Raw genomic sequence first — 10,812 nt, 5'->3', positions numbered from 1 at the left:
TACTTGGGAGGCAGAGGCAGGAGACTCGCTTGAGCCCAGGAGTTGGAGGTTGCTGTGAGCTGTGATGCCAGGGCACTCTACCTAGGAGGACAGCTTGAGGCTCTGTCTCAAAAAATAAAAAATAAAAAAATAAAAAAAAATGTGCTCAGGGCATCACCTGTGGCTGAAAGGAGTAGGGCACTGGCCCCATATACTGGAGGTAGCGGGTTCAAACCCAGCCCCTGGCCAAAAACTGCAAAAAAAAAAAAAAAGTACTCAGGCATAACTGGATGCCTGGATTGCCCTGCCACCCAACTGCTGCCAGTAAAATTATTTCTCACTCTGCAATAGAGACCAGATGCTGCCATCACCAGTACTCCTTGTTTTTCTGTTTTCTCCTTTGAGTAGCTAAAAGTGGTAGCCACAAAGTTTTTGAGGCTTTAATCATAATCGCATTTTGATGGGGAAGATAGGGTCTTCAGTTGTGTTATCTGAAAGTGTGAAGCAGTGACACTATGCCAAACACCATTAAATTCATGCTATTAAAAACAGTGGAGTGTTCTGCAAAGCATAATTCTCTGCAGTTTTAAGAATGGACAGTATTGGGATATTAACAGGAATCTTCAAAGGCTATGAAAGCTTTATATTAAGTAGCTGCTTTATTTATTTATTTATTTTGCAGTTTTTGGCTGGAGCTGGGCTTGAACCCGCCACCTCTGGCATATGGGGACAGCGCCCTACTCCTTTGAGCCATGGGCGCCGCCCCTAAGCAGCCATTTTAATTGAAAAGGAGAAAAAAATGGAGAAATTTGTGAAACCTTGCATTCTAAGTACTGCCATAAATTTGAGAGGAAATTAAGGAATCCAAAATCTCTTCATCCACTTCTGCAGTCTTAACTCTGAATGAATCACTGAGTATATCAAACTTTAGGTTTTAAAAAAGTCTACTCACCCTTCATTGCTACTAGTAGAACTGAATCTACTGGTGAAGAAAACTGTACTTTATGTTCAAAAGGCTTTTGAAACTGAATGTGCTCTTTTCATAAGCCTAGCACTTAAACACTAAAGACAATATTTTTGAAACTGTATCAAATGAACTGAGTTGGAAGAAATCTTATCAGAGTATAGGTTGAACGTGCTACAGCAATTCCATATTTTTTTTCTTTCTTTCTTGTTTTTTTTTTTTTTAATTCGGTCATTTGTACATAGATCATAAATACGTTTGTGCCATTATGGGATTCAAAGTGTTAGTTATAGTGGTGAAGCAATTCCATATTTTAGATCAGCAGTTCTCAACCCGTAGGTCATAACCCACAGGAACTGTATTAAAGGGCCGCGGCATTAGGAAGGTTGAGAACCACTGTTTTAGATCTAGTGTTTTGGCAAGAAACTGAAGAAAATCTGCCTTCTAAATGTTCTACAACAGTCACCATCAAGCATCAACTTCTATCAATTCCCCGTTATCTACTAGAAATCTTCAGCCTTGTCAGCACAGATCGTTAAGAGAAACAGTACATTCCATCCTAGTTTGTCTTGCTTTTTGAAGATTTGAGTGCTATTCATTGTTTCCTATTATATACTAAAAGTTTCTTGATTGTCAAACAGAACTGTATTCAGTTGAATTTATAGGCAGAACAACTCCAGTGTTGGAACAATAAAAAAGAATCTATACTTGAAAATTTAAAATTTTTTTGATATTTTAAGCAGAGTTTAAAATTGAAGCTTAAAATACAGTGACCTTGAAATGTTAAGGGGCACACACCAACATCACTGCTCATTATGAAATACTTCAAACCTTGCCAAAAATGTAATCATAAAAATACAGCATGTGTATATACACATTTAGCAAACTCATGCTAAAAATGTCTAATTTCCTTGGCCAATCTTTTGAGGACCAGATTCACCAATGTTATTTTAAGGAAAAAAGTGAAATCTTCAGAATTGTTCAGATGATATGTTCCTGACCTGGTTCTTAAAACCCACCTACGGTAGCTTTTGGGAGGAATGTGCTTCGTTCATGCCAATGTTCTAGTTCTTACTAGAAGAGCTTTAACAGGAGTCTGTGAAACTCAAAGTCTGATTGTTTTGACTAGAAACTTCTAAATAAATACTCTAGAGAAACAGATATAAAGATCTGGCTTTATTCCAGGCTTTATTCCATTCATTATTCCATTTTCTCCTTACATCTTAAAAAGCTTTTTTCTTTTTTGCGGTATTTCTAGCTATGGGGAGAAAACAGTGGAAGAGTAAAGAGTGTTACTGAAAGCAGCTTGTGTTTTCTGGCATCTTCTACACCACCCAGAAAATAAGAGTTCATGTTTAACAGTGACATGGTGATCATATCATCTGAATAGAATTTTTTCCTTCTAAAATTATCATTGCTTTGATTAATTTTAGTCATGATGCTTAATTTTTAAATTTAAAATAATAGTGAAGGCCAGGCAACGTGACTCACACCTCTAATCCTAGCACTATGGGAGGCCTAGGCATGTGGATACCTTGAGCTCTGGAGTTCAAGACCAGCCTAAGCAAGAGCAAGACCCCATCTCTAAAAATAGCCAGGTGTTGTGGCTGGCACCTATAGTCCCAGCTACTTGGGAGGCTGAGGCAAAAGCATCATTTGAGCCTAAGAGTTTGAGGTTGCTATAAAGTATGATGACACAGCACACTAAAGCAAGTGTATCAAAGTGGGACTCTGTCTCAAAAAAGTAATAAAAATAATAGTGAAGGAGAGAAAATGTGAAAGTTATAGGCATATGAAAAGTAGGGTGTGGGTTATAAAAATTTTGAGATCCTGGCTCGGCGCCTGTGGCTCAAGTGGCTAAGGCGCCAGCCACATACACCTAAGGTGGCGGGTTCAAATCCCCAGCCCGGGCCCGCCAAACAACAATGATGGCTGCAACCAAAAAATGGCCAGGCGTTGTGGCAGGCACCTGTAGTCCCAGCTACTTGGGAGGCTGAGGCAGGAGACTCGCTTGAGCCCAGGAGTTGGAGGTTGCTGTGAGCGTGATGCCATAGCACTCTACCCAGGGGGATAGCTTGAGGCTCTGTCTCAAAAAAAAAAAAAAAAATTTTGAGATCCCAGCTACTTGGGAGGCTGAGGCAAGAGAATCACTTAAGCCCAGGAGTTTGAGGTTGCTTTGAGCTATGATGCCATAGCACTCTACCAAGAGCAACATGAGACTGTCTCAAAAAAAAAAAGTTAAGAAAAACTGGTATATCCATATACATCATATGGTCTTCTGAATGTCTTCCCTACCAGGTTCAGCTGTTCACTGCTATATCACAAGTCAGACTGTTTAAACTTGTTCCTCTACTCATGTACCTCATCTTTACACAGATTTATTATACATCTGAAATCCTCAACTGTAGCTGCACTATGACCTTACCTCTTAGTCTTCTAGTATTAGACTTCTTAGTCTTCTTAAACACACTTCAATTGTACCTGCTTTTCAGCTTTAGGAAGTCCACTCTTCCACTGACTCCATATGTTTCCTTCCCAATTTATCAGATCCTTGCTATCTTTCTTACTATCCTACTGAGCCTGCACCCCACAACTAGTCTTGTTAGGAAGACCTGATCCCATGTTGTGGTCTGGACCAGGATTTCTCAACCTCAGAACTGCTGATATTTTGAGTGCTATAATTCTTTGCCATGGGAACTGTCCTATGCATTACAGGAAGCTGCTGGATTCTACCCACTAGACACAAGTAGCACCTTTCCACCACTTGAGACAATCACAGACTCTTTATTCAAATATCCCATGGGGGGATATTGAAAAATCATCCCCAGTTGAATCTCTGATCTCAACTCAGGGAAAGTGGTGATATCTACATCACCAGCCTCACTGAGGCCCTCTAGCCAGTTCTTACACGCTTTTCTTCCCACAGCCTCAGTAAGGCTGGTAATACACACATGATACTTTTCCTGAGTGACTACTGAAAATGTTCAGTGGAAGAAAAGGCCTGCCTAGCTGGAACCTCTAACAGTAGCCTGAGCATTAGTGGATATGACACCCACTTCTCCCAACTCTTGGCGGGGGTGTGGCAGGATCAACAAAGCTTTTCTAAACATCAGAGCTATTTAAGTCACTTCTATTTGGGAGAACAAGGACTATGACAAATAAAGCAGTATACAAAATCAAGATCTAGAAACAAATAATAAAAGACAATCACTTGAGCTACTATTCAGTCTCGGCGGGGCCATAGGAAGTTGTGTTTTGTTTTGTATTGTGTAGAATACATAAGACCACTCCAGTGGTGGCCCTAGACCGAGACATACATCATGAGCCCCTAAAGAACTTTCTTAGAAGCTAAGATTCCTGCCATTGACCATCAACCCTTGGCCTTTACACTGTGCCTCCTGAAACCCCTGTAGGACCTATAAGTTCTATGCTCCTTCCTACTCCAAAGCTCTAACCCTCTCTGGAAGTTCTCCTGCAACAGTGAAGTTAATATAGATATTTATTGGCTGGTAACATGGGGTTACGAGAAGGGAAGATAGGGAAACTAGCCTTCTGTGTTAAATGTTTGGGCAAAAATGGAAGTGTTTTGTGTCTGTGCTGTCTGATACAGTAGGTATACCATGAGCTACTTATGGCTATTGAGCTCTTGAAATGTGGCTAATAAAACCCAGGAACTGATTTTTTAGTTGTTTTTAATTAAGCAGCTATATCAAACCATATTGAAAAGTACAATTCTGTGTAAGGAAGGTAGAGGGAATTCTGGTTCTTTTTAGGAATAGTACGTCTAAGGTGGAACATAAAAGCAGAGAAACATGACACCTTTCTTTTTCTAGTCAGAAAAGGTAGGCTGGAAGTTGATATTTTTAGTAATAAAAGGAGAAAATATTTTATTTTTAAAATCCAACCAAAACAGTCTTGAGTCAGTTATCACTTCTTATCCATGTGTGTCACTGTGGGAGATGTGATAAGGGAAAACTAGTTTAAAATAAAAAATCAACTGCATTACCTCCCCCCATCAAAAGAAGAGCTGGGGCTGGAGCCTCCAAATAGGAGGGATATAAATATAAAATAAGGTTTTACTTGGTACCTGTTTGAAAATGAGATGTGGGGCAAAAACCTAGTCTTCAAGCAGGTAAGAAGTTTCTTTTCTCCTTTCACAGCAGATCCTAATAAGGGTGGTGAGATCTTGGAATCCTAGAAGGGAAAGCAGTTTGTGCTGGCAATTAATGAGAGGATCTAGGAGTAACAGGACTGAAGAGGAAGTCACCTCGGCCATGAGAGGAGAAAGTGGTGATGAATTGAATTAGTGTCATCCCACAAACCAGAGAGGGGTGGTATGAGAATCCTGCTTATGTGAAATGTCAGAACATCAGTCAAGGCTCCTGTTATCAGGAGACCTGCAAAGAAGGAAGGAAGTGGCATTCTCTAAGTTATTACTTGCTACTCTACCTCCCCACAAAGAAGGGGGAAAATGGATACCTCAGGGATTTCAATTAGAAACAGCCTGTGATCCTAGCACTCTGGGAGTCTGGGGCAAGAGGATCCCTTGAGCTCAGTTCAGGAACAGCCTGAGCAGGAGGGAGAGCCTGTCTCTACTACACATAGAAAAATTAGGCTTTCTTCCTTTATGTTAATAGACCGGAATTCAAACTTTGAGAACTTGGTTGAAAATTCCAGCTGGCAGCAAGCAGGGCCCCACAAAGATAAAGGGGGATGCAGGTGGCCTGGAAGGGGATCTTTGGAGTTCATATCCCCTTTTTCTCTTCTATTTCCTAGGCACGTAGATTCCCCTCTCCCCTGGCTGCAAAGGATAAGACTGCTCAGCAGGCCCAGGCTATTTAAACTAAGTGTGAGCAAGGACTGCTCCTCTCTACCCCTCATACTCTTCCCTCAGCTAGCCAGCCTCAAGGTTCTGTTTTTGGATATTCTCCCACCCTAGTTCATATGAAATTCTCTCTCCCAAAAGAAAGCTGAGAAAGTAAATTGAGTCATCTTTTGTGTCCCTCTACTACCTAATGCTTTAAATCCTTTAACAAGAAGGCTTGCCTTCTCCAGGTATTTGTTACAGCCCTGCCTGGACCATCTCCATTTCTAAGGCCTCTGACTTTGCACACCCGCCAAAACACCCAGGTCCATGCCACAGTCCATCTCCGAAGGAAAACACAAGAGAGTGCCTTAGGATCTGCTTTCTGGGGCAGCTGTTAGACCTCAGATTTCTGCATAAGATGGACACTGAATCTTTATCAGGAGATAGACATTTTTTAAAAAGTATGTGATCCCTTTGTAAGATCTGTTGTAGAAATCAATTTAATACCACAGTGCCACAGCCCATCTCCTACCACGAGGAGTGGAAAAACAACTATAATTGTACTCCCATGTTTCCCGGTCTCCAGCCTTTTTGTGCTTAATTCTTGAAGCAGTGGGTGTGGAGAAAAAACAAAGGAATCTGAAACTGGTTCAAACTCAGACCAAGCTCTGTACTTAATTCTTGAGGGCTCAAACATTAAGTAGCTTTTACAGAGCCCTGTTCTAGACACTGGAGGAAGGAGGAAGACAGGAGAGGATCAGAGGAGATGTTTAGCCCTTTAACATATAAGGCTTTTAGTAAGTACTAAGTCCCTCCCTCCCTCAGGGCCTTTAGTAGGGCTCTTGCAGCTCTCCTAGAGACCATCCTGTCCACAGCCTCAGCCTTTCTCACCTTTTGCCTTCATCACTGCAGTAGCTCCTTAAGACTGCTTGTTTCCAGTTTCACTTCTCCAGCCTAGCCTCCCCACAACACCTGTGGTTTAAGGCACACTGGCTCACGCCTGTAATCCTAGCACTCTGGGAGGCACAGGAGAGTGGATTACCTGAGTTTGCGAGTTCCAGACCAGACTGAGCCAGAGCAAGACCTGGTCTCTAAAAATAGCCAGGCATCATGGCAGGTGCCTGTACCCCTAGCTACTTGGGAGGCTAAGGCAAGTGAATCGCTTAAGTCCAAGAGTTTGAGGTTGCTGTGAGCTGTTGCCATGGCATTCTACCAAGGGCAACAAGGCAAGACTTTGTCTCAAAAAAAAAAAAAAAAAAAAAAAAAAAAAAAAAAAAAACTGGTGGTTAAAAAAAAAAAGTCTAGGCAGGAAAGCCAGGAGATCTGGATCCTAAGCCTAAGGATGAAATCTGATTCCTTAGTAGCAAATGCCTTCCAGGTGAGGGCTCCCTCTTCCTGTGGCATTTCCCTTTCTCCAACCATCCCTCTCAAGGTTATCTTCTCCTCAACTCTGCACCTTTGCTGATTCTTCTGCCTAGAAAGCCTTCCCTTTAACCACATGCCCTTTACTATTCTTCCTGTGAGGCTGGCCACCAAAACTACCATCTTCTGCCGGCCAGACATTCTACTGGGTGCTGAGTGTACAGGACTGATCAAAAGCAGGCTAGTCCCCAGGGCACTCAGAGAGGACAGCCCTCAGTAACTCCACACTGAGCAAAAATAGGTCCACCCTACGACCATCTGTGACACCATGAAACAAAGCAGTGAGTCCTAGACCTGAGGGTCAGAGAGCCTTCCCTGAGGAATGGAAGCAACCTAGACTGAGACTCTAGAAGCTTAGATGTAACTAAAGGGGCAAGAAGTAGAGGCTAGGATGGCCTTCCACACAGGACAATGTGTGTGGAACAATGTGTGTTCTGTGTGGGACAGAACTGATAATTTGGAGGAGGGGGGAGTGCAACTGTAGTCACAAAAAAAAGTATGGGGCCTGCCAGAGCCAGTCACATAGATTCTGCAGAGCTACAATAAAGATTTTAGTCATATGTTAAGGTGCTGCAGGACTTTAGATGGCAGGCAGCATAGCCCTTACTTTGTATTCAGGTGACAACCTGCCCCATCCCCACATCTCCACCTGGCCATGGTCCTGGAGAAAAGGCCATGGATCTCTGGCAGGAAGCCTGCGAGGCTCTTTCCAACTGTAACCCATTCCAGAAAAGAAATGGTGAGACCGACTTTCTTAGAAAAGCCTCTTCAGTTTCTCTTTGGGATCCTTACCTTATGTAGAATAGAAGTAGTACCCGTGGGGACCCAGATGTGGGAGAAAAGGGGCCAGGTGATGAGACCCCCCCCCCCAACTCCAGCCTGCAGCTCCGGGCCCAGCCAGAAGCGTCCTGCCAACAGGGGCCCGCCTCCGAGTCCAAAAAGCCGGGAAAAGTCTGCAACAGGCTTCCTACCTTAGAGAGGCTGGAGAGAAGACTCCTGGGTGAGAAAGGAGGGGAAGGCCCAGGGGCTTCTCGCCAGTAGCACTGCTGGAAGACAGGCAGGGGTCCCTTTGTGGGCCGAGTCAGCGCACCCGCTTCCCCGGCCACGCGCCAGTGCCTGTGCTGGGAGCCGTGGTACCCCCGAGGGAGGCAGGCGAGGAAGGGGCTCAACGCCAGCTGGGCGCCGAGAGGAAAGACGGCCGCTCCACCCCAAGCTTACACCTGAAGTCTGCGCGGTGTCCGGGAGTCTCCCTCCTCGGCTCAGGAGTGTCTTTCACCCGCCATTGTGGCCCGCAGGCATTACCGTGGGGCGGGGGTGGAAGACGTAGGCGAAAAACACACGGGAAAGCCCTATCCTGCAGGGTCTGGCCGTGGGAAAGTCCGACCTGTATTCCATTTCTTTTTCCTCGGGCTGGCCTTGCCATGGAGGTCTAGGTGGGCTCCAGGACAAAACCCCAATCCCCCTCAGCCTGACAGGAGGGCCGCCAGATTCTGATTGGGCTGTCAGAATCCGGCCTTTCAGGGTAAGGGTCGGGCGCCGGGACAGTCCGGCTGGAGCTAGCGGCGCTTTCCAGGGTCTAGGTCTCGCGAGGCGGGGCGGGGCCAGGCGGGGTCCCGGGGGAGGGCGCCCACTGAGGGGCACCGGGCTGGCATGGAACCCTTGGCTTCCGGAAAGGGCACCTCTGCTGCAGAAAGGTCCCATCCTTGAGCGTGCGGGAGGGTGCTGCAAGTGGGCTTGCGCTAAACCTGGGTTCCCAGCCGTAGCTCGGAGATACTGATTCCACTGGGCTCCCCTTTCAACGTTCAAGGGACAGATAGCTGAAAGAGGGTTCTTTAAAGGGGGAAATGTAACTGGGTGACTGTTCATGTCATCGGGGGTGGAGGAACTGTGTGCTCTTTAACGGAGACTGGAAATCCTCGGCGTTTATAGGCCGCTAGCCAGGGGAGCCCTCGTATACCTATTCTCAGTCGCTCACTTCTCGGTTTGTGCAAAGCGCCCAGCTCGGCGCCAGCCTGACCCGAGTCGGGATGGATGGAAGCAGGGGTCTTCCATGATCAGCGGAGAAACAAAATATTAGTACTTGGGTCGAGGTAGAGTTCTTTTTGGGGTAACAGAAAAAGATAATCAGTCGGGTGTGCCACGGAGGAGGCGAGGTGCAAGCCTGGGCGCTAGGAGGTCCTGCGAACCACAAACGAGCCTGCGGGGGGGGGGGGGGGGGGGGGAGGGAGGGGAAGCAGGGAGTTGCGCTGCGTCTCAAGGGAGAGAGCCTAGCCTTTGAGAGTTGGCCGCAGCTTTGCCTGACTTCTGCCTTCCTGCCAGCAAGATCCTTTCCCAAGCCTTAAAGGCCGCATCAACTGCGGCCACTGCGTATCACACTGCTTGGTCCTCAGCTCCTCCCATGCTCCAGCTCAGGACCTTTGCACCAACTCATCCCTCTGACTGAAATTTTCTTCTCCCATACAACCTTCCTCCAACCAGAGCATTAGTCTCCCACATACCTACAGGTCTGTCTCTCCAATTTTTCCCCAGCCATAGGATGTAAACTGCAAACAAAACAAACCAGAGGCCCCTCTGCCTTGTTCACCCTTGTATCCCCAATACCTAAAACAGGGCCTCATATCCAGTAGGTACTAAGGTCCACAATATTTATTATGCCAGACGTTGTTCTGAGCACTTTACCCATTTACTCCTTTACTTTCCACACCACCATGTGATGTAAGAATAATTATTTCCAATCTCATTTTACAAATGAGAAACATGTGTGAACTAAAGTTAATACATGTGTGAACTAAAATAAAATCTTAAGGCTCTGCCCCCAGCGGCCTGGCCAGGGGAATCCCCCAAATGTGAGTTGCTAGTCATGAAAAAGGAGATCAGACATGCCTCATCATATTTCTCTCCTAATTAGAGATGTTCTTTGTGCTGTGCAAAGACATATGTCCTGATCTTCATATACATAACAAACCACTTAAGTGTGGGCATGAGGCCAGGCATAAGTCCAGTAGTTTGTCTCTGATTAACTGACCCTTAGCTTAACTCAAGCATTCCTTTTTGCTGACTCCTGGTCCTTTCAGCCAAAGGTAAGGTGACCAGATTTTAACATTGGTAAAGCGGGACCCCATTATCGGGGGTGGGGGTGGGGGGTGGAGGGGGTGGTGTGTGTTCTTAATTAAAAATTTGGTCTATATGGAGCAACAAAAATTTTCATAGAACGCAAAAATAGTATTGTAATATATATATTTTTAATTTCAACATAAGTACAACTTACAAATATAATACATTAAAAAAAATTATTCATAGGGCAGGGCCTGTGGCTCAAAGGAGTAGGGCGCCGGTCCACCTGGGCGACCTTGCCCAGGAGGGGAGTAGGGAGTTTACATTAGCCTTTTCATTTCCAAATGAAGTTACATTGACCTCTTTATTCCCAAATGGAGTTACATTAACCTTTTCAGCAGCCGAAAACCGTATATTCCCTTCCCGTTGTGCTGCTGTTCCCTAGCTTGTTGTGCATTCTTTCCAAAAATCGGGACTTTTTTTTAAAACGCCGTGGGACAAATTGTTAAAAATCCGGACTGTCCCGCCAAAACTGGGACATCTGGTCACCTTAATCTTTCCGAGAATGTAAGCTTCACCTCTTTTG

This window comes from Otolemur garnettii, unplaced genomic scaffold, assembly GCF_000181295.1.
Source record: "Otolemur garnettii isolate 467f Iridium unplaced genomic scaffold, OtoGar3 scaffold00171, whole genome shotgun sequence".
In the NCBI taxonomy this organism is placed as follows: domain Eukaryota; kingdom Metazoa; phylum Chordata; class Mammalia; order Primates; family Galagidae; genus Otolemur; species Otolemur garnettii.
Note: the sequence above shows the minus strand (reverse complement) of the source record.